The following is a 23,766-nucleotide window of genomic DNA, read 5'->3' as shown; positions in this document are numbered from 1 at the left end:
CACTAAAACCTAACATTACAAAAATAAAAACCTAACATTACAAAAAATAAAAAACACTAAAATTACAAAAAAATAAAAAACCTACCATTACAAAAAATAACAAAGAAAATATCTAAAACAATAAAAAGTATTCCTATTCTAATACCCTTTTAACCCCTTAGTGACCACTTTTCCATTTGTTGACCGTTTGGGACCAAGGCTATTTTTACATTTCTGTGGTGTTTGTGTTTAGCTGTAATTTTCCTCTTACTCATTTACTGTACCCACACATATTATATACCGTTTTTCTCGCCATTAAATGGACTTTCAAAAGATACCATTATTTTCATCATATCTTATAATGTTTTTTATAGTAAATTATAAAATATGATGAAAAAATGGAACAAAACACACTTTTTCTAACTTTGACCCCTAAAATCTGTTACACATCTACAACTACCATAAAACGCCCATGCTTAATAGTTTCTAAATTTTGTCCTGAGTTTAGAAATACCCAATGTTTACATGTTCTTTGCTTTTTTTGCAAGTTATAGGGCAAAAAGTACAAGTAGCACTTTCCTATTTCAAAAACATTTTTTTTTTCAAAATTAGCGATAGTTATATTGGAACACTGGTATCTGTCACGAAGCCCTGAATAACTCTTCAAATGTATATATTTTTAAAAAGAAGAGAACTTAAGGTATTAACTTGGGGTATTTTGACTCTTTTCATGCAACCATTTTACCACCAATCTATGCCAAAGTGGTGATTTTTTTACAAAATAGCAATTTAAGAATACATTTACTGAGAACGTTAAGGGTTACTGCCAAATAACACCCCAATATGTGTTCAGCAACATCTCCTGAGTACAGTGATACCTGAGTGATGCTGGTATTTTAAAACTTTTCATGCACGAATTCAACCACCAGTTTTGTCAAACTTTTCGGTAGTCATTTTTTGTGTTTTATTTTTCACACACGTTATACTTTAGGCATGGATTCTTAGTTCCTCTTATCTGTTACTACAAAAAACACCTCAAAATGTGTTCAAAAACATCTCCTGAGTATAGTGATACCACCCATGAATAGTTTTGTTGGGTTCTCAGGGGGCTAAAAAGCCTTATTTTTAGGGGGCGCATTCCAGTGTTCCAACTTGGAATTTTCACAACTGTCATCATGCACCCATGTCCTATTCTGCGGTGATATCTTCCTTCTGACCAGTTAACATGTGATTTCCTCTCACCTGCTTTCAGCCGGGTAGTTAACTAGTCACTCTAACTCTCAGCTCGGTCAATTTGAGCCGGCATTACAGAGGCTTTGGCTGTGGCTCTAGCGAGTGAGCCTTAATCGGCTCTGACAGGCTTCCCAGTCTTGCCCAAAACAACCATGGGGTAATGTCCTAGGGAGTGTAGTGAATACTCCAACAATGGACCATGACGGGAGTAGGATCACACTCAAGCTCCTTCAGGCAGCACGCCACTTTCACATGTTCCGTCTAGCTCCTCCTTCCGGAAGCCACCCCCACACGTATTTTAGGCATGGATTCTTAGTTCCTGAAATGTGTTACTGCAAAAAAAAATCTCAATATGTGTTCAACAACATCTCCTGAGTACAATGATACTACCCATGTCCCATGAATATGTTTGTTGGGTTCTCAGGGGACTAAAAGGCCTTATTTTTAGGGGGCACATTCCAGTTTTCCAACTTGGAATTTTCACATCTGTCATCATGCACCCATGTCCTATTTCAGTCATTTCTGAAGCCAGCCAATGTAATTTACCCCATCAAACCATATATTTTTGAAAAGTAGACACCCTAGGGTATTTGAAATGCTGGTATTTTAACACTTTCCATGCACTAATTCAACCACCAGTCTTTGTCAAACATTTGGGTAGTCATTTTTATCTGTTATTTTTCAAACACGTTGTACTTTAGGCATGGATTCTTTGTTCCTGTTATGTGTTACTGCAAAAAAAAACCACCTCAATATGTGTTCAACAAAATCTCCTTAATACAGTGATACCACCCATGAATATGTTTGTTGGGTTCTCAAGGGGCTAAAATGCCTTATTTTTAGGGGGCACATTCCAGTTTTCCAACTTGGAATTTTCACATCTGTCATCATGCACCCATGTCCTATTTCAGTCATTTCTGAATCCAGCCAATGTAATTTACCCCCATCAAACCACATATTTTTGAAAAGTAGACACCCTAGGGTATTTGAAATGCTGGTATTTTAACACTTTTCATGCACTAATTCAACCACCAGTCTTTGTCAAACTTTTGGGTAGTCACTATTTTGTGTTATTTTTCAAACTCGTATTTTAGGCATGGATTCTTAGTTCCTGTTATGTGTTACTGCAAAAAATAACTCAATATGTGTTCAACAAAATCTCCTGAGTACAGTGATACCACCTATGAATAGGTTTGTTGGGTTCTCAGGGGGCTAAAAGGCCTTATTTTTAGGGGGCACATTCCAGTTTTCTAACTTGGAATTTTCATATCTGTCATCATGCACCCATATCCTATTTTGGTCATTTCTGAAGCGGACAATGTAATTTACCCCCATCAAACCATATATTTTTGAAAAGTAGACACCCTAGGGTATTTGAAATGCTAGTATTTTAACACTTTCCATGTACTTATTCAACCACCAGTCTTTGTCAAACTTTTGGGTAGTAGTTATTTTGTGTTCTTTTTCACACACGTATTATTTATATATATATATATATATATATAATATTTTTATTGGTAATCTGTTTCAGGGTACAGAAAAGAAAAAAAGAATATATCGGGTTTCATCACAATATTTACATATTTGGGGATAATTATAGATTATTTTCCACAAGACTATAAATCAACTCTAATCTGTTTTGCTCCTAAAGATCTGATAGACATGAAGTAAACTCCAAACAATTTCTTTTAATAGAAAAATTAACAATATTCGAACTACTTTAGCTTAGTAATTATCATAGTATCTCTTTTATCCTTTAACGGATACCTTTGTTTCCTTATTTTTTAACAAACAAAAACCAAACCACCATATAACAACCACAAAGACAATCACCACATAGCGGACAAAACAAAACAAAACAAACAAAAAAGTTCTCTCTCCTGTTCCTCGACCTCTCCAGACACTCCTCTCTATACTCCCAAAATCCCAAACCTCCTCCTAATCATGCTAATCCCATTGAGCTGGAAAAATATTCCTCAAAATTAGTGCTTCAAAATATTCTCTCTTATGATATTGACGTGTTAATATGAATTGGATGGGTAACGGGTAAGACAAAATAACTTTCAACCATTTCCTAAAAAAATACTGTACCTTTTTTATTATAAAGAGGAGAAATGTAGAAATGTTCAAAAATTATTTTATAGTATATAGCCTGTACAAAAGATGTTATTGTGGGTGCTGACTTGTTCTTCCAATTTTTCAATATCAAGCTACGATACACCATAATTACAATATTTATTAAATTAGCATTTTCCCTATCGGCCCCCCAGATAAAAAAAAAAATATCACTGGCTTTAAACTCAAATTTAATTTAAAATCTAACGCCTAGATTACGAGTTCTGCGTTAGCCTTAAAAAGCAGCGCTGCTTTTTAACGCCCGCTGGTATTACAAGTTTGACAGGTACAGGTGTACCGCTCACTTTTCTTCCGCGACTTTTGGCTACCGCAAATCCTCTTACGTCAATTGCGTATCCTATCTTTTCAATGGGACTTGCCTAATGCCGGTATTACAAGTCTTGGAAGAAGTGAGCGGTAGACCCTCTTCTGTCAAGACTTCTACCGCATTTAAAAGTCAGTAGTTAAGAGTTTTATGGGCTAACGCCGGAACATAAAGCTCTTAACTAAAGTGCTAAAAAGTACACTAACACCCATAAACTACCTATGAACCCCTAAACCGATGCCCCCCACATCGCAAACACTTAAATACATTTTTTAACCCCTAATCCAGTGTTTTTCAACCAGTGTGCCGTGGCACAATAGTGTGCCGTGAGAGATCCTCAGGTGTGCCACGGCAGACTGACAACAGTGTGACATATTTTTTAAACTTTGCTTGTTTTTTACTCCCAGTGCAGGGGTAGTTTGTAGGAGGCATGGCATAACAGCACAATACATACAGTATGTGTGTGTTTGTGTGTATGTGTATATATATATATATATATATATATATACTGTATTAGGCTACAATGTGTGATTTTTTAAAAATTTTGGGATGGTGGTGTGCCACAGGATTTTTTAATGTAAAAAAGTGTGCCACGGCAAAAAAAAGGTTAAAAATCACTGCCCTAATCTGCCGACTGGACATCGCCGCCACTTTAATAAATATATTAACCCCTAAACCGCCTCACTCTCGCCTCGCAAACTCTATAATAAAATTTTTTAACCCCTAATCTGCCGTCCCCAACATCGCCGCCACCTACCTACATTTATTAACCCCTAATATTCTGCCCCCAACGTCGCCGCTACTATGATAAATGTATTAACCCCTAAACCTAAGTTTAACCCTAACCCTAACACCCCCCTAACTTAAATATTATTTAAATAAATCTAAAGAAAATTAATAATATTAACTAAATAATTCCTATTTAAAACGAAATACTTACCTATAAAATAAACCCTAATATAGCTACAATATAACTAATAGTTACATTATAGCTATTTTAGGATTTATTTTTATTTTACAGGCAACTTTGTATTTATTTTAACTAGGTACAATAGTTATTAAATAGTTATTAACTAGGGCCTAGATTTAGAGTTGGGCGGTAGCCGTCAAAACCAGCGTTAGAGGCTCCTAACGCTGGTTTTTACCGCCCTCTGTTATTTGGAGCCAGTCATTAAAGGGTCTAACGCTCACTTTCCAGCCGCGACTTTTCCATACCGCAGATCCCCTTACGTCAATTGCGTATCCTATCTTTTCAATGGGATCTTTCTAACGCTGGTATTTAGAGTCGTGGCTGAATTGAGCGTTAGAAATCTAACGACAAGACTCCAGCCGCAGAAAAAAAACAGTAGTTAAGAGCTTTCTGGGCTTACGCCGGTTCATAAAGCTCTTAACTACTGTGCTCTAAAGTACACTAACACCCATAAACTACCTATGTACCCCTAAACCGAGGCCCCCCCACATCGCCGCCACTCTATTAAAATTTTTTAACCCCTAATCTGCCGACCGCACACCGCTGCCACCTACATTATCCCTATGAACCCCTAATCTGCTGCCCCTAACACCGCCGACCCCTATATTATATTTATTAACACCTAATCTGCCCCCCTCAACGTCGCCTCCACCTGCCTACACTTATTAACCCCTAATCTGCCGTCCGCACGCCGCCGCCAGCTACATTATAGCTATGTACCCCTAATCTGCTGCCCCTAACTCCGCCGACCCCTATATTATATTTATTAACCCCTAATCTGCCCCCCTCAACGTCGCCTCCACCGGCCTACACTTATTAACCCCTAATCTGCCGAGCGGACCGCACCGCTACTATAATAAAGTTATTAACCCCTAATCCGCCTCACTCCCGCCTCAATAACCCTATAATAAATAGTATTAACCCCTAATCTGCCCTCCCTAACATCGCCGACACCTAACTTCAAGTATTAACCCCTAATCTGCCGATCGGAGCTCACCGCTACTCTAATAAATTTTTTAACCCCTAAAGCTAATTCTAACCCTAACCCTAACACCCCCCTAAGTTAAATATAATTTTTTTCTAACGAAATAAATTAACTCTTATTAAATAAATTATTCCTATTTAAATCTAAATACTTACCTGTAAAATAAACCCTAATATAGCTACAATATAAATTATAATTATATTATAGCTATTTTAGGATTAATATTTATTTTACAGGCAACTTTGTATTTATTTTAACCAGGTACAATAAGTTAAGAACTATTTAATAGCTAAAATAGTTAAAATAATTACAAAATTACCTGTAAAATAAATCCTAACCTAAGTTACAATTAAACCTAACACTACACTATCAATAAATTAATTAAATACAATACCTACAATTATCTACAATTAAACCTAACACTACAATATCAATAAATTAATTAAATACAATATCTACAAATAAATACAATGAAATAAACTAACTACGAGTACGAAAAATAAAAAAGAACTAAGTTACAAAAAATAAAAAAATATTTACAAACATTAGAAAAATATTACAACAATTTTAAACTAATTACACCTACTCTAAGCCCCCTAATAAAATAACAAAGCCCCCCAAAATAAAAAAATGCCCTACCCTATTCTAAATTAAAAAAGTTCAAAGCTCTTTTACCTTACCAGCCCTGAACAGGGCCCTTTGCGGGGCATGCCCCAAAGAATTCAGCTCTTTTGCCTGTAAAAAAAACATACAATACCCCCCCAACATTACAACCCACCACCCACATACCCCTAATCTAACCCAAACCCCCCTTAAATAAACCTAACACTAAGCCCCTGAAGATCTTCCTACCTTATCTTCACCATGCCAGGTTCACCGATCGGTCCTCGGAAGTCTTGATCCAAGCCTCGGAAGTGTTGATCCAAGCCCAAGCGGGGGGCTGAAGAGTGACGTCCATCCTCGGGCTGAAGTCTGGATCCAAGCGGCGGCTGAAGAAATCCATCATCGGGCTGAAGTCGGAAGTCCATCATCGGGATGAAGTCTTCTATCAAGCCGCATCTTCAATCTTCTTTCTTCCAGAGCGGAGCGGAGCCATCTTCTTTCCAACTGACGCGGATCCAACCTCTTCAAGCGACGCCTACTCGCCGAATGACGGTTCCTTTATATGACGTCATCCAAGATGGCGCCCCTCGAATTCCGATTGGCTGATAGGATTCTATCAGCCAATCGGAATTAAGGTAGGATTATTCTGATTGGCTGATGGAATCAGCCAATCAGAATCAAGTTCAATCCGATTGGCTGATCCAATCAGCCAATCAGATTGAGCAAGCATTCTATAGGCTGTTCCGATATTTTTTGCACTTTAGTTAGTTTATTTAATTGTAGTTATTTGTAGGTATTGTATTTAAATAATTTATTGATAGTGTAGTGTTAGGTTTAATTGTAGATAATTGTAGGTATTGTATTTAATTAATTTATTGATAGTGTAGTGTTAGGTTTAATTGTAACTTAGGTTAGGATTTATTTTACAGGTAAGTATTTAGCTTTAAATAGGAATAAGTTATTTAATAATAGTTAATTTATTTCATCAGATAAAAATTATATTTAACTTAGGGGGGTGTTAGGGTTAGGGTTAGAATTAGCTTTAGGGGTTAATACATTTATTAGAATAGCGGCAGATTAGGGGTTAATGTTTGAAGTTAGGTGTCGGCAATGTTAGGGAGGGCAGATTAGGGGTTAATACTATTTATTATAGGGTTATTGAGGCGGGAGTGAGGCGGATTAGGGGTTAATAACTTTATTATAATAGTGGTGCGGTCCGGTCGGCAGATTAGGGGTTATTAAGTGTAGGCAGGTGGAGGCGACGTTGTGGGGGGCAGATTAGGGGTTAATTAATATAATATAGGGGTCGGCGGTGTTAGGGGCAGCAGATTAGGGGTACATAGGGATAATGTAAGTAGCGGCGGTTTACGGAGCGGCAGATTAGGGGTTAAAAAAATATGCAGCTGTCAGCGATAGCGGGGGCGGCAGAATAGGGGTTAATAAGTGTAAGGTTAGGGGTGTTTAGACTCGGGGTACATGTTAGAGTGTTAGGTGCAGACGTAGGAAGTGTTTCCCCATAGAAAACAATGGGGCTGCGTTAGGAGCTGAACGCGGCTTTTTTGCAGGTGTTAGGTTTTTTTTCAGCTCAAACAGCCCCATTGTTTTCTATGGGGGAATCGTGCACGAGCACGTTTTTGAAGCTGGCCGCGTCCGTAAGCACCGCTGGTATCTAGAGTTGCAGTGGCGTTAAATTATGCTCTACGCTCCCTTTTTGGAGCCTAACGCACTGAAAACCCAGCCATTCTGTGAACTCTAAATACCAGCGGTATTTAAAAGGTGCGGGGGGAAAAAAGCATGCGTAGCTAACGCACCCCTTTGGCCGCAGAACTCTAAATCTAGCCGTAGGTATTTAATAACTACCTAGCTAAAATAAATACAAAATTACCTGTAAAATAAATCCTAACCTAAGTTACAATTACACCTAACACTACACTATAATTAAATTAATTAACTAAATTAAACTAATTACAATTAAATTAAATAAACTAAATTACGAAAAAAAAAAAAAAAATTACAGAAAAAAAATAATAAATTACAATTTTTTAAACTAATTACACCTAATCTAATCCCCCTAATAAAATAAAAAAGCCCCCCAAAATAATAAAATTCCCTACCCTATACTAAATTACAAATAACCCTTAAAAGGGCCTTTTGCGGGGCATTGCCCTAAAGTAATCAGCTCTTTTACCTGTAAAAAAAATACAATACCCCCCCCAACAATACAACCCACCACCCACATACCCCTACTCTAAAACCCACCCAATCCTCCCTTAAAAAAAACTAATACTAACCCCCTGAAGATCACCCTACCTTGAGCCGTCTTCATCCAGCCGGGCACAAGTGGTCCTCCAGAGGGTCCGAAGTCTTCATCCTATCCGGGCAGAAGAGGACATCCAGACCGGCAGGTCTTCATCCAAGCGGCATCTTCTATCTTCATCCTTCCGGAGCGGAGCGGGTCTTCAAGACATCCGACGCGGAGCATCCTCTTCTGTTCCCGGCCGACGACTGAATGAAGGTTCCTTTAAGTGACGTCATCCAAGATGGCGTCCCTTGAATTCTGATTGGCTGATAGAATCCTATCAGCCAATCGGAATTAAGGAAGTTCAATCCGATTGGCTGATCCAATCAGCCAATAGGATTGAGCTTGCATTCTATTGGCTGATTGGAAAAGCCAATAGAATGCGAGCTCAATCCTATTGGCTGATTGGCTTTTTTAAGGGGGGATTGGGTGGGTTTTAGAGTAGGGGTATGTGGGTGGTGGGTTGTATTGTTGGGGGTGGGTATTGTATTTTTTTTTTACAGGTAAAAGAGCTGATTACTTTGGGGCAATGCCCCGAAAAAGGCCCTTTTAAGGGCTATTTGTAATTTAGTATAGGGTAGGGAATTTTATTATTTTGGGGGGCTTTTTTATTTTATTAGGGGGGATTAGATTAGGTGTAATTAGTTTTAAAAAAATTAATTTATTTTTTATTTTCTGTAATTTAGTGTTTTTTCCCCCCGTAATTTAGTTTATTTAATTTAATTGTAATTAGTTTAATTTAATTTAGTTAATTTATTTATTTATAGAGTAGTGTTAGGTGTAATTGTAACTTAGGTTAGGATTTATTTTACAGGTAATTTTGTATTTATTTTAGCTAGGTAGTTATTAAATAGTTAATAACTATTTAATATCTATTGTACCTAGTTAAAATAAATAAAAAGTTGCCTGTAAAATAAAAATAAATCCTAAAATAGCTACAATGTAACTATTAGTTATATTGTAGCTATATTAGGGTTTATTTTATAGGTAAGTATTTAGTTTTAAATAGGATTAATTTATTTAATTATATAAATTTTATTTATATTTATTTAAATTAGATTTAAGTTAGGGGGGGTTAGGGTTAGACTTAGGTTTAGGGGTTAATAAATTTAGTATAGTGGCGGCGACGTTGGGGGCAGCAGATTAGGGGTTAATAATTGTAGGTAGGTGGCGGCAACATTGTGGGCGGCAGATTAGTGGTTAATAAATAGTATGTAGGTGTCGGCAATGTTGGGGGCAGCAGATTAGGGGTTCATAGGTATAATGTAGGTGGCGGCGGTGTCCGGAGCGGCAGATTAGGGGTTAATAGTATAATGGCAAATAGATGGCGCTGGTCTGTACAGTGATGTTTCTCTATATGGCGAAGAAAAAAAAGGGCTTGAGGTGTGTGTAGGATCCAATTAATATAAGTGCAGTATACTCACTCCATAAGTAGTGGGAGTTCAGCTGCGATGTAATGTGTCTCCAGAATGGTGTAGTTCCCCAGAATAGTTTCAGAATCTCTCAAGAACCTGTTAATAGGTCTGCAAGCAAATGAAGACTCAAAATGACCAAAGGTGTCCAGTAAATCAAGAAAAAACAAAATAGTAACTTACTCCATAAATAGGAGAATCCGGCTTGTCTCAGCAAAGAAGAATATCAACAGTCTTCCAACTTTGATAAAAAGATATTTATTTAAGCTCAACGCATTTCAACTTTTAGCAAGTCTTTCTCAAGAGCAATATAAAATCAATAAAAGCAAGTAGCTGTTGCTATTGATTTTATATTGCTCTTGAGAAAGACTTGCTAAAAGTTGAAACGTGTTGAGCTTAAATAAATATCTTTTTATCAAAGTTGGAAGACTGTTGATATTCTTCTTTGCTGAGACAAGCCGGATTCTCCTATTTATGGAGTAAGTTACTATTTTGTTTTTTCTTGATTTACTGGACACATTTGGTCATTTTGAGTCTTCATTTGCTTGCAGACCTATTAACAGGTTCTTGAGAGATTCTGAAACTATTCTGGGGAACTACACAACTCTGGAGACACATTACATCGCAGCTGAACTCCCACTACTTATGGAGTGAGTATACTGCACTTATATTAATTGGATCCTACACACACCTCAAGCCCTTTTTCTCTTCGCCATATAGAGAAACATCACTGTACAGACCAGCGCCATCTATTTGACATTTTTCCACTTGTATAAAACAGTCACAGAGGAGAGACTGTAAGAAGGCTGCGGTCTTATTTAAAAGGAGAGTATCAGTTCTTGTTGCTACATTGTAAGTGTTATTTTCCATCTAGCACTGTATATTGTATATTTTTGTTAATAGTATAATGCAGGTGGCAACGATGTCGGGGGCGGCAGATTAGGGGTTAATAAGTGTTAGATTAGGGGTGTTTAGACTCGGGGTTCATGTTAGGGTGTTAGGTGTAGACATTAAAAGTATTTTCCCGGGGGCGGAGCCAACTTAGGAGCCGAGCGGTCGCATCTTTCTGCAGCTCCTGTAAGAGAGCTTTGTTTTCTATAGTTTACATGACCCCTTGGCTCTATAAATCTGTCTAATCGGAGTATTAAGATCCCCAAAGCCTAGGCCTTCATGAAACTTGACCTTTGATGAAAGCAAAGAAGAGACTGATGTCTGAAACAATCAGAGAGACCTGACACTAGAACCACTCTGCAGCGGCCATCTTTGCTCATTTTGCTTTCCCTATCTGAGTCACACGAGTAGTATGGTGTACATTTGACTTGTGAACAATAAGACATGGAAATGTTCAACCCATGGATTGGTGAAGTGAGAACAGAAGAGCGCAGAAGGAGTCAAAGCTAACCTGGTCAATTAACAGACTACCCCCAGCAAGATTGTCCTGGATATGCTACAGGAACACGCAGTACAATTAGCAACAAGCAATATTCCTGTAGCTGCTGCACCATGAAGCACGTACTACGAGTCTTAATCAGAGGCTTGGCAGATCAGCTAGATTGACATGCAGAGGAGCTAACTAAAGAAATAAGGTTCTCTTTCTCCTCAATCACCCCCGAGATCAATACTATAGCACCCGAGATCTGCAGGGAGGTACCGGCTCTGGGTCGTATTCGGGAGTGCTCAATAGAAGGAAACGGAGCTGGCCATCTAGCAGATGAGCGTGATGGGGACAACTTGGATCCGGTAGGGCATGAATGCCCCATAATGAAGGAGACCTTTTTTACTGCAGCGGCTAATATGCTGGTTCAGAATCGCTTGCACAGTAGCTATAGCCATGGCTCTAACTCAAAAATCCCTGAACTTTCTGGAACGACACAATCGCCGCTCTGGCCTATGCTGCCTAGTAGATCTGCCAACGGATGCTGCACTCTTAGCTGTTCTTATCCAGATCAGGAGCCCCTACACCTTAAACTTGTGGTTCCTCCGCTTCAGAGACTCAGCACATTAAGATCACATATGTGTATGAGAGAAGGCATCGGCTGAGGTTTCCGAGATTATAGGACGGATCTAAGGGCTTAACCGGACGACCTTTTGATTAGCCCCAATGGCAGCTTTGAGACGATCTGCTCTGTTCATTCCTAACATATGTTTCTCCTATTTGGGGACAATTTGACACTTGTCAGCTGTTCAGGTGTAGAATACTTCAGTATACTTATTATGAGAGCTATAACTCATAGATTTAATCTCACCCTGCTTTAGTTTATTTTCTTTATACTACCGTTTGCATTTTTTTATTAGCCAAAGGACAGAATATATCTTGTCTTCATAATATCCCCATTCTTGATTATTGCCATACTTTGCTACCTAGCAGACAGAGAGTTTCTAGATAGCGTATAAATGTTCTATATTACATGCTACTCTTTATATGGTTTAGTAACATGCATGCATTTTCCAATCTCAAACGTATACTACTTTGGGGATTTGAGTTCTCTATATGACTGCAGCTACTCACATTTTCATTTATATTATATATATATGTCCATTCTGTTCTATACATGGTTATAGTTATCTGGTTGAAGTTTGCTCCCTATACCTTTTATAAAAGAATCCCAATTCATAAGACTAATCTTTAGTTTATCTTTTATAAATTATTGCTCACACTCTGTGCCTAACTAAAATGTAGGATACATTCTGCTATAATATGCTCACTGTTGATTAATTGAATTATTTTAGCCTGGTGACCCCCAGCTAGCCTATGAATGTCTTGTATTGCCCCCATCTCAGGGCATAACTTAGTGACATATATGCTGTTTTTTTTGTCTATTAAGCTCTCTTATGTCCTCAGGTAATGTTACAGGCATTGATTCCGTATAACATCTGAGGGTATCCTATTGAGAGCTCTAGATCTCCCCTACCTAACTACCCTATATGTATGAAGATATGCTGCCAAGAGAAGAGTCAGCTAGTATTATTTAGACTTTATGTTCTAGATCTCACCTACCTAACTACCCTACATGTGTATAGAAGATATATTAACAAGAGAGGGTTAGCCAGTTTTATTTAGCCTTTATGCTCCAGACTTCACCTACTGAACTACCCTATATATGTATAGGAGAGAAGTGACGGCTAGTTTTATTCAGCCTTTATGTTTTAGATCTCACCTACTGAACTTCCCTATATGTGTATTGAGGATATGCTACCAAGAGAGTGTCAGTTAGTTTTATTTAGTCGTTATGTTCTGGGTCTCGCCGGCCTAACTACCCTATGTGCGTATGGAAGATTTGCTGCCAAGAGAGTGTTAGCTAGCCTTACTTAGCCTCTATGTGCTAGGCCTCACCTACCCAACTACCCTATATGCGTATAGAAGATATGCTGCCAAGAGAGTGCCAGCTAGTCTTATCTAGCCTTTATGTTCTTGATCTCACCTACCTACCTACCCTATAGGTATATAAAAGATATGCTGCCAAGAGAGTGCCAGCTAGTCTTATCTAGCCTTTATGTTCTTGATCTCACCTACCTACCTACCCTATAGGTATATAAAAGATATGCCGTCAAGAGAGTGTCAGCTAGTCTTATCTAGCCTTTATGTTCTTGATCTCACCTACCTACCCTATAGGTATATAAAAGATATGCTGTCAAGAGAGTGTCAGCTAGTTTTGTTAATTTTTTCAACATGGCTTAGTACTAAACATAGTAAATATGGCTCTGCAGCTTTTCATGCTGGTTGGGGGTTTCCAGTCTGAATCACCTAGAGTGCACACTGGAAGTAATATTTTTATGAGGTCAATATTTATCCACGTCATTGATGTTTATTATGTCTTTTTCTATATCCTGACTTTGTTCTGGGTCTACACAAATATGTCCCCTTAAGGGGAAAATTTCACCTTTTGCCTACAGTGTATATAACAAGAGATATCTGTAAATTTATTATGTTAAGTATCACTTTCATATTGATATAAACACATCTCGCAGAGTTTATATTCTCCTAGTTATGAGCATTGGTGTCATACCTGAATATGATACTGGTCTTCAGTAGTCATACATTATCCCCTCTTATACCATGCTATGTGCAAGTTTGCATACAGTTATTGCTTGTGTTTGACAAGTTTACCTAAAGTTATTCTTAAAGGGACATATAGAACTTATGGATATGTCACTGCTATTTATTCCCCCCTCCTCATGCGGAGGAGGAAGTTGAACCAGCTGCGATATCTCAGACGGCACACATAGCAGAAGCGCTAGTGAATACAGAAACAGCTCTTGAGCTGGGAGATATGCAGCAGCCCGGCCAGCTACACAGTCAGCTCAGCTCGTTTATGCCACCAGATGACAGTGGTATCTACAGAGTACAACCTGAAGGTTTTGCTGCTTACAGGTGGAGGGGATCTTCTGTCGTACTGCCGCTATTCCCAGGGGTTGTAAAAGATGTGTTTCCCCATATTGACTGTAATCCATGCTTGATAAAGGAGGGCATAGGTTGACATTCTGGTCGCACCCTCATTTTGGATATAGTAGACTGCAGGAACGCTTATAGTCACTATGTCTAGGGATGTTAAAGTTTCTGTTTGATTTAAGTGTTCATTTTCTATGTAATTAGTTATTTGCAGTTACATCAAGCTCCTATTTTATTTTATTCTTATTTAATACAATGCCAGCTCCCGTGATGTCTATTATTCAGGGGATATTCAGCATGTGACATGGGCATTAATGTATATGCCATTATAATTTAAGTGACATATTCTTTCTTGCTGCTTATGTAAATATTTATAACAATAAGCCTGGTGATACCCAGAAGTTAGCACTGTAGACAAAATATTGTTAAATTCATTTCTATGAGTCTACATGCTATCACAAGTCTAATATAGGATCTCTAGTAACTAAGTATAGTAGCAAGCTTTATATAGTGCCCATGGTATCTCCCGGATATATATCTATATTTATTCCCAGCCTGACCAGTTTCACACTATGGTTACTTTATATACTGTATATATGAGGCCTATGGTCATATTATTCTACGCCTAGATATACTTGTAGTATGAGTGCTCCTTGCCTATGACTCCTTGTGTATGTCTGCTAACTGTGGCGTATCAGAGTAAGCTTAGAATGGCATTAAACCTAAGGTAAAGGGGAGATAACTAGGGGATTTCATTAGCTAGTAGGTCATACTATGAACTAAGATGTTTAATAGAGCAATGCAGCCATATGCAGGCGCTGGATTGTCTAAATGACATCAGTTCCCATTATCAAGCTCTAGAAAAGGACCTTCAGTTATAACTCGACCCACATTTTTGCTCATTATTAACCCCTTAAGGACCAAGGACGTACGCCACACGTCCTCAAAAAAAATACAGTTAATGACCGAGGACGTGTGGCGTACGTCCTTGGTCTGGAAAGCAGCTGGAAGCGATCCTGCTCGCTTCCAGCTGCTTTCCGGTTATTGCAGTGATGCCTCGATATGGAGGCATCCTGCAATAACCCCCCTTGGCCATCCGATGCAGAGAGAGCCACTCTGTGGCCCTCTCTGCACCGGACATCGGTGGCCGGTATCGTTGGTGGGTGGGAGCAAGTCTGGGAGGCGGGTGGGCGGCCATCGATGTGCCCAGTGGAGTGGAGGGGGGCGGGATCGGGGGCGGGAGCGCGCACGGGAGCGCGCGCGTGCACGGGGGGCGGCGGGCGGGCGCGTGCACGGGGCGGGAGCGGGAGGGAACCGCTACACTACAGAAAAATAAAGTTTAAAAAGTACAACAAAATAACTTTTTGAAAGCTGTAAATAAACAGCTAAGGGAGGGGTGGGGGGTTGATCTTGGGGGGGGGGGGGAAGCTACACTGCAGAAAAGGGTTTTTTTTTTTTTTTTAAAAAGGCACATTTTTTCACTAAACTGGGTACTGGCAGACAGCTGCCAGTACCCAAGATGGCGCCCATTAAGGCAGAGGGGGAGGGTTAGAGAGCTCTTTGGTGGGGGATCAGTAAGGCTGGGGGCTAAGGGGGGATCCTACACAGCAGCATATGTAAATATGCTAAAAAAACACACAAAAAAAGCCCAAATATAGCTTTTATTTTAGTACTGGCAGAGTTTCTGCCAGTACTTAAGATGGCGGGGACAATTGGGGGGTGGGGGAGGGAAGAGAGCTGTTTGGGAGGGATCAGGGGGTCTCATGTTTCAGGTGGGAGGCTGAGCTCCACACTAAAGCTAAAATTAACCCTGCAAGCTCCCTACAAGCTACATAATTAACCCCTTCACTGCTAGCCATAATACACGTGAGAAATGCAGCGGCATTTGGCGGCCTTCTAATTACCAAAAAGCAACGCCAAAGCCATATATGTCTGCTATTTCTGAACAAAGGGGATCCCAGAGAAGCATTTACAACCATTTGTGCCATAATTGCACAAGCTGGTTGTAAATGGTTTCAGTGAGAAACCTAAAATTGTGAAAAATTTAACGTTTTTTTTAATTTGATCGCATTTGGCGGTGAAATGGTGGCATGAAATATACCAAAATGGGCCTAGATCAATACTTGGGGTTGTCTACTACACTAAAGCTAAAATTAACCCTAGAAGCTCCCTACATGCTCCATAATTAACCCCTTCACTGCTGGGCAAAATACACGTGTAGTGCGCAGTGGCATTTAGCAGCCTTCTAATTACTAAAAAGCAATGCCAAAGCCATATATGTCTGCTATTTCTGAACAAAGCTACCGCTACCGTAAACAATGCTGGTATTACAGTGAGATGTGGAGCTAAATTTGCTCAACGCTCACTTTTCTGAGGCTAACGCAGCCATTCAGAAAACTTGTAATACCAGCGTTGTTTAAAGTGAGCTCTGGAAAAAAAAGGCTCGTTAGCACCGCACGGCTTTACCAACAAAACTCGTAATCTAGCCGTAAGTTTCTATTCAGCCAATATTCCACTTTACTCCAAAATTGCAAAATTTTGAGACAGGGCCAGAAGCAATGCATCATATCAGCATTTAAATTACTACATTTAGGGCATTTATTGAAAGTATTATTATTCCATTATTAGAAGCGCAATGTTATGATTACCAGTTTTATAGCTTACTATATATGCATTAATTTTCCCCCATCCCTCTAAATTTTGTCTTTTTTTCCTTATTTCATTTATGAAGTGTCTAAGCTGTAAATAAGCATAATAATTCTTATTGGATAAATTAAATTCTCTGGATATATTTTCAAAAGATCTCATCTGGAGAGATTCATTTAAACATTGATAAATGTAGGACAATCCATTTTGAGACCAGTTTTGGAAAACCTCTGATGCTAATCCCGGTATGAAATTTGGATTACCTATAATAGGTAAATAAGGTGAACATTCGAAGTTTGCCTCCAACAAGACATTACGTTTTTGCTATGCTACAATAACATTTCGTATCATACTCAGCCTTTTAATATGAGTAGGCAATTGGGTAAATGGAAAATGCAATAATGCTTTCAAGGAAAATGGATAAACCATTCCCTGTTCCATCACTAACAGGGTGAAATAATTTGCTTCAGTCATCCAATCAACAGCATACAGTGCAAGAATAGTGATATTATATATTTCTTGATATCTGGGAAGCCCAGGCCCCCCTCTTCCGCATGGAGTGATAATTTAGTTATTGATACTTTGTGTTTCTTGTTATTCCAAACACATTTGGCACATTCTTTGTTAAATCCTATTATATCTTAAATATGTAAGAGTAAGGGTACATTTTGCATGATGTAGACTAGTTGGGGAAATAGAATAGATTTAATCATCATTATTCTAGCTGAAAGGGAAATAGGGAAAAATCTCCAACTTTGTAGCTTTAGGGCAGTTTTCCTAAAAAAAAGTATATAATTAACCATATACAATTGGTTTGGATCTACATGGAGATATATCCCTAGATATTTAAAACAAACAGTTCCTTTAAATGGATGATCTATACAACTCTGTTTGTTCTTATTCATCCATATTATTTCAGATTTGCTTGCGTTGATTTTGTATCCAGAGAAGGAACCAAATGTTTCTAAGATACTAATAGCTTTTGCGATATTTGCTTTAGTATTCTTTAAGAATAAAAGCAAAACGTCTGCTTATAGTGAAAGGATTAATTTTTGCTCTCCTAACTGGATGCCTTGTATCACTTTTCGTAACTTAATGGCGAGGGGCTCTATTGTGATGTTAAATAATAATGGAGAGAGTGGGCATCCCTGTCTAGTTCCCCTACTCAGTGTAAGCTTAGACGTCTGACTGCCATTTATATTGATATAAGATATAGGATATTCATATATAATTTTAATAAACTGGATGAAGTGACCTGAGAATCCAAAATTTTCTAAAGATGTATATATATGGTCCCAGATCACTGCATCAAACGCTTTTTCTGCATCAATCGTTAGGACAGCAAAATTCTGATTAATCTTTGTTTTGCTATGTAATTTATTCCAAAAGAATTCTAATGCCAAAGCAGCCTTTCGCACATTCATTGTTGAGGATCTACCTGCCATAAGGCCGGTCTGGTCTTCATCTATAATCTGTGCCAGACACTTTTAATCTACTGAAAATAATGTGGGTTAATAAATTATAATATACATTAAGTAATAAGATAGGTCTATAAGACCCTGGGTCTTGCGGTATTTTCCTTGCTTTAAAATTATTGATATAATTGATGCTGAGAAATATTTAGACATAGCTTGAGCTCTAATATAATATATATTAAACAAATTTGTTAGTATATCTACTATCTCCCGTTTTAAAATCTTATACATTTCTGCAGGTATCTGGTCACGTCCAGGTGCTTTGTTAAACTGACTATGATCAATTGCTTCAGGGACCTCTTCTCTATTAATAGGGCTATTCAACATCTCCAATAAATCTTGTGAAATTGTAGGCACAACCATTTTATACCAAAACTCGTTTTTTTTGTCTGTGTTTATTTCTTTATGATGACTGAAAGAGGAACCCAGTGTAACAAAAAACAAACAACAATGATCAAAATATAAAGTAATAAATGATTGCTTAAAACAGAGAAGACTCCGTGGAAAAACAACAACCTGTGCAGCCGTGTGGAGAGACAGTCCCAAATCAGATCAAGACCCAGCTGTAATCAAATCAAATGAGACTCACCAATGAGTAAGTATACTGTCATTTCGTTCTAGGTACGATGGCAGATTCGGGCTGGCACACTTAAACGCTATGGATCCAATCCGGGACGAGACCTAATGGAGAACCACTTGCCTCAACTTGTCCCCGTAGATTCCTGGCGTCCGTGCCCTCAAGCCACTCTGTAACGAGATCCCTCCGCCAATACACCTGATCTGAATGGCGTGACGTCACTGTGGGTCCTCCGTCGGGACCAGACTGAAGCTCCTCCTCACTGAGTAGTGCGCTGGTGTACCGCAGCTCCACGGCATATAAGATATCTCAGGCTGCACAGGTGCTCCGTAGTTGGATGTCAGCAAGTAAGGAAAGCTGGTAACTGGAATAGGATATGCTTCAAAAAAGAGAAAATAGTCCAGCTTGCCAAAAAAGTAAAAACAAGTATTTATTAATCCATTTAAAAGTGGTTGGAATACAGCAACAGCAAAGTACTGATGGTGTAGAGGGCGCAGCACTGTATGGCTTACATGTTTCGGATAAACTCCGTAGTCATAGCCTACAGTGATGTGCCACACACCTGTTAAAATACCCTAAAAACAAATGTGATAGGCTTAAAAGTATAAACCCGACCTCATACTTAAACAAATCAGGATATTGCACAGCATAACACACCTATGAAACAACCACTTTGAAAAACTTCATATTGCTATGCAGTGACAATTACAAGTCCAAACAGTATAGAAAAAAAGTAAGCTGATAAATTATCAAAATTAAAGCCACAACAGAAATTAATATGATATAATTTCATTAATAGATATTTAAATATTTAAATTTAAAGGGCCAAGTGGTAACTCAAGATTAAATAATGAATTAAATAAACAGTTTACGCAAAATTATATATTATGTGGGGTGACCTATTAAAAGATAAACCTCTCACTAAAAACAAATAAACTAGTCTATTGACAATCAATTGTGGCACACATAAATAAATATCAGTTGGCGAAACAGTTCTAGCACACATGAGTAAGATTCAGCTAAACTTTCATCCTATATTATAAAAGGCCAAGTGTTTGTCTGAAGCCGTCATGTGCAGTAGAGACAAACACTTGGCCTTGAGATTAGGGAGCGCGAGGTACACAGCATACAAGCAGCTGTGAGATAGGGAGCGCGAGGTACACAAACAGCTGTGAGGTCTGCTGCGTGAGAAGCGGCCACGCGCTCCCCAGACCTCACAGCTGTTTGTGGCCGACGGGAGCGTTGCGATGGGGGTGTGGCCGGGCGTCGCGAGGGGCGTGGCCGGGCGTCGCGAGGGGCGTGGCCGGGCGGGTGTCGCCGCGATGGGGCGTGGCCGGGCGGGGTCCCGCGATGTGAACACAGAGCCAGAGAGGGAGCAGGAGAGGGGGCGAGAGAGACAAAGGGGGGGGGGAAGAGAGACAAAGGGGGGGGGAGAGAGACAAAGGGGGGGGGAGAGAGTGACAAAGGGGGGGGGAAGAGAGACAAAGGGGGGGGGGGTGAAGAGAGACAAAGGGGGGGGAGAGAGACAAAGGGGGGGAAGAGAGACAAAGGGGGGGGGAAGAGAGACAAAGGGGGGGGGGAGAGAGACAAAGGGGGGGGAAGAGAGACAAAGGGGGGGAAGAGAGACAGGGGGGGGGAAGAGAGACAAAGGGGGGGGAAGAGAGACAAAGGGGGGGGAAGAGAGACAAAGGGGGGGGGGGAGAGAGAAAAAGGGGAGGGGGGAAGAGAGACAAAGGGGGGGAAGAGAGACAAAGGGGGGGGGAAGAGAGACAAAGGGGGGGGAAGAGAGACAAAGGGGGGGGGAAGAGAGACAAAGGGAGGGGGAGCCAAAGAGGGGGGAGAGAGAGAGCAAAAGAGGGGAGAGAGCCAAAAGAGGGGGGGGAGAGCAAAAGAGGGGAGAGAGAGAGCAAAAGAGGAGAGAGAGAGAGAGAGCAAAGGAGAGGGGAGAGAGAGAGCAAAGGAGAGGGGGGAGAGAAAGCAAAAGAGAAAGGGGAAGAGAGAGCAAAACAGAGGGTGGAGAGAGCAAGGGGTGGGACCGCTGTACTGCAAAAAATGGCCCGTGTACACGGGCTTTAGTACTAGTAGCTAATAAAGCCTACTGTAGTCCCATGGGTGTGACAACTATTAAAATACCAAACTTGTGGAGCCATAGGTGAACTAAGCATAGAAGTTAGTGTACAATTATTGGATAATGGAACTGATATTAAATATTAAGATATTGGAATCAGTATATAAGACAAGGGTTAGATAAAGAGTAGTGACAATGTACCATATATTTGAGAAATTACTCTGAATAGAGGGAGAATTACTCCCATAAATTCATAACATCATATCTGGAATTTAAACCGTCAGGCAATCGTGTGCCCATGGTAAAGATCCAGTATGCTTCACAAAAATTCAGACTCTTTTTTGAATTCATGCTCATCTGTGCAGTTTCTCTTCAACCTGACAAATCAGTAAGCTGATAAATTATCAAAATTAAAGCCACAACAGAAATTAATATGATATAATTTCATTAATAGATATTTAAATATTTAAATTTAAAGGGCCAAGTGGTAACTCAAGATTAAATAATGAATTAAATAAACAGTTTACGCAAAATTATATATTATGTGGGGTGACCTATTAAAAGATAAACCTCTCACTAAAAACAAATAAACTAGTCTATTGACAATCAATTGTGGCACACATAAATAAATATCAGTTGGCGAAACAGTTCTAGCACACATGAGTAAGATTCAGCTAAACTTTCATCCTATATTATAAAAGGCCAAGTGTTTGTCTGAAGCCGTCATGTGCAGTAGAGACAAACACTTGGCCTTGAGATAGGGAGCGCGAGGTACACAGCATACAAGCAGCTGTGAGATAGGGAGCACGAGGTACACAAACAGCTGTGAGGTCTGCTGCGTGAGAAGCGGCCACGCGCTCCCCAGACCTCACAGCTGTTTGTGGCCGACGGGAGCGTTGCGATGGGGGTGTGGCCGGGCGTCGCGAGGGGCGTGGCCGGGCGTCGCGAGGGGCGTGGCCGGGCGGGTGTCGCCGCGATGGGGCGTGGCCGGGCGGGGTCCCGCGATGTGAACACAGAGCCAGAGAGGGAGCAGGAGAGGGGGCGAGAGAGACAAAGGGGGGGGGAAGAGAGACAAAGGGGGGGGAGAGAGACAAAGGGGGAGGAGAGAGTGACAAAGGGGGGGGGAAGAGAGACAAAGGGGGGGGGTGAAGAGAGACAAAGGGGGGGGGGGGAGAGACAAAGGGGGGGAAGAGAGACAAAGGGGGGGGGAAGAGAGACAAAGGGGGGGGGGGAGAGAGACAAAGGGGGGGGGGGAGAGAGACAAAGGGGGGGAAGAGAGACAGGGGGGGGGAAGAGAGACAAAGGGGGGGGAAGAGAGACAAAGGGGGGGAAGAGAGACAAAGGGGGGGGAAGAGAGACAAAGGGGGGGGGGAGAGAGAAAAAGGGGAGGGGGGAAGAGAGACAAAGGGGGGGAAGAGAGACAAAGGGGGGGGGAAGAGAGACAAAGGGGGGGGAAGAGAGACAAAGGGGGGGGAAGAGAGACAAAGGGGGGGGGAAGAGAGACAAAGGGAGGGGGAGCCAAAGAGGGGGGAGAGAGAGAGCAAAAGAGGGGAGAGAGCCAAAAGAGGGGGGGGAGAGCAAAAGAGGGGAGAGAGAGAGCAAAAGAGGAGAGAGAGAGAGAGAGAGAGAGAGCAAAGGAGAGGGGAGAGAGAGAGCAAAGGAGAGGGGGGAGAGAAAGCAAAAGAGAAAGGGGAAGAGAGAGCAAAACAGAGGGTGGAGAGAGCAAGGGGTGGGACCGCTGTACTGCAAAAAATGGCCCGTGTACACGGGCTTTAGTACTAGTAGCTAATAAAGCCTACTGTAGTCCCATGGGTGTGACAACTATTAAAATACCAAACTTGTGGAGCCATAGGTGAACTAAGCATAGAAGTTAGTGTACAATTATTGGATAATGGAACTGATATTAAATATTAAGATATTGGAATCAGTATATAAGACAAGGGTTAGATAAAGAGTAGTGACAATGTACCATATATTTGAGAAATTACTCTGAATAGAGGGAGAATTACTCCCATAAATTCATAACATCATATCTGGAATTTAAACCGTCAGGCAATCGTGTGCCCATGGTAAAGATCCAGTATGCTTCACAAAAATTCAGACTCTTTTTTGAATTCATGCTCATCTGTGCAGTTTCTCTTCAACCTGACAAATCCCCCCTTGGCAATGGCAAAGGGGACATGTTTGGGATGACAGCTTGTTCCCAAAAGAAGAGAGTTACCAGAAATAGGTTTTCTATAAATGGTAGATGTGATCCTCCCAGTTATAGTACCTTCCAAAGTAAGATCTAGAAAGTTGATAGATCTGTCCTGTAGTTCATAAGTAAATTTGAGGCCAACATGGTTATCATTAAGAAAATCAAGGAAGGGCAAAACATTCTCAGGGTCACCAATCCAGATGAAAAGAAGATCATCTATGTATCTCCTATAAAAGGAGATACACCACAAAAATGGGTTACTATCTCCAAAGATGTGGTAAAACTCCCACCATCCCAAGAACAAGTTGGCAAAGGATGGTGCGAATTTCGCCCCCATGGCGGTTCCACATCTCTGGAGATAGAAAACCCCATCAAATTTAAAGAAATTATGCGACAAGAGGAAGTTGGTGACCCTGAGAATGAAGCTAATATAAGTACCAGAGAAATCTGTATGCCCTTCCAGAAAAAATTGTATGGCCTCAATCCCCTTGG

Source organism: Bombina bombina, chromosome 4 (genome assembly GCF_027579735.1).
Source record: "Bombina bombina isolate aBomBom1 chromosome 4, aBomBom1.pri, whole genome shotgun sequence".
In the NCBI taxonomy this organism is placed as follows: Eukaryota; Metazoa; Chordata; class Amphibia; order Anura; family Bombinatoridae; genus Bombina; species Bombina bombina.
This window is presented reverse-complemented; position numbering follows the sequence as displayed.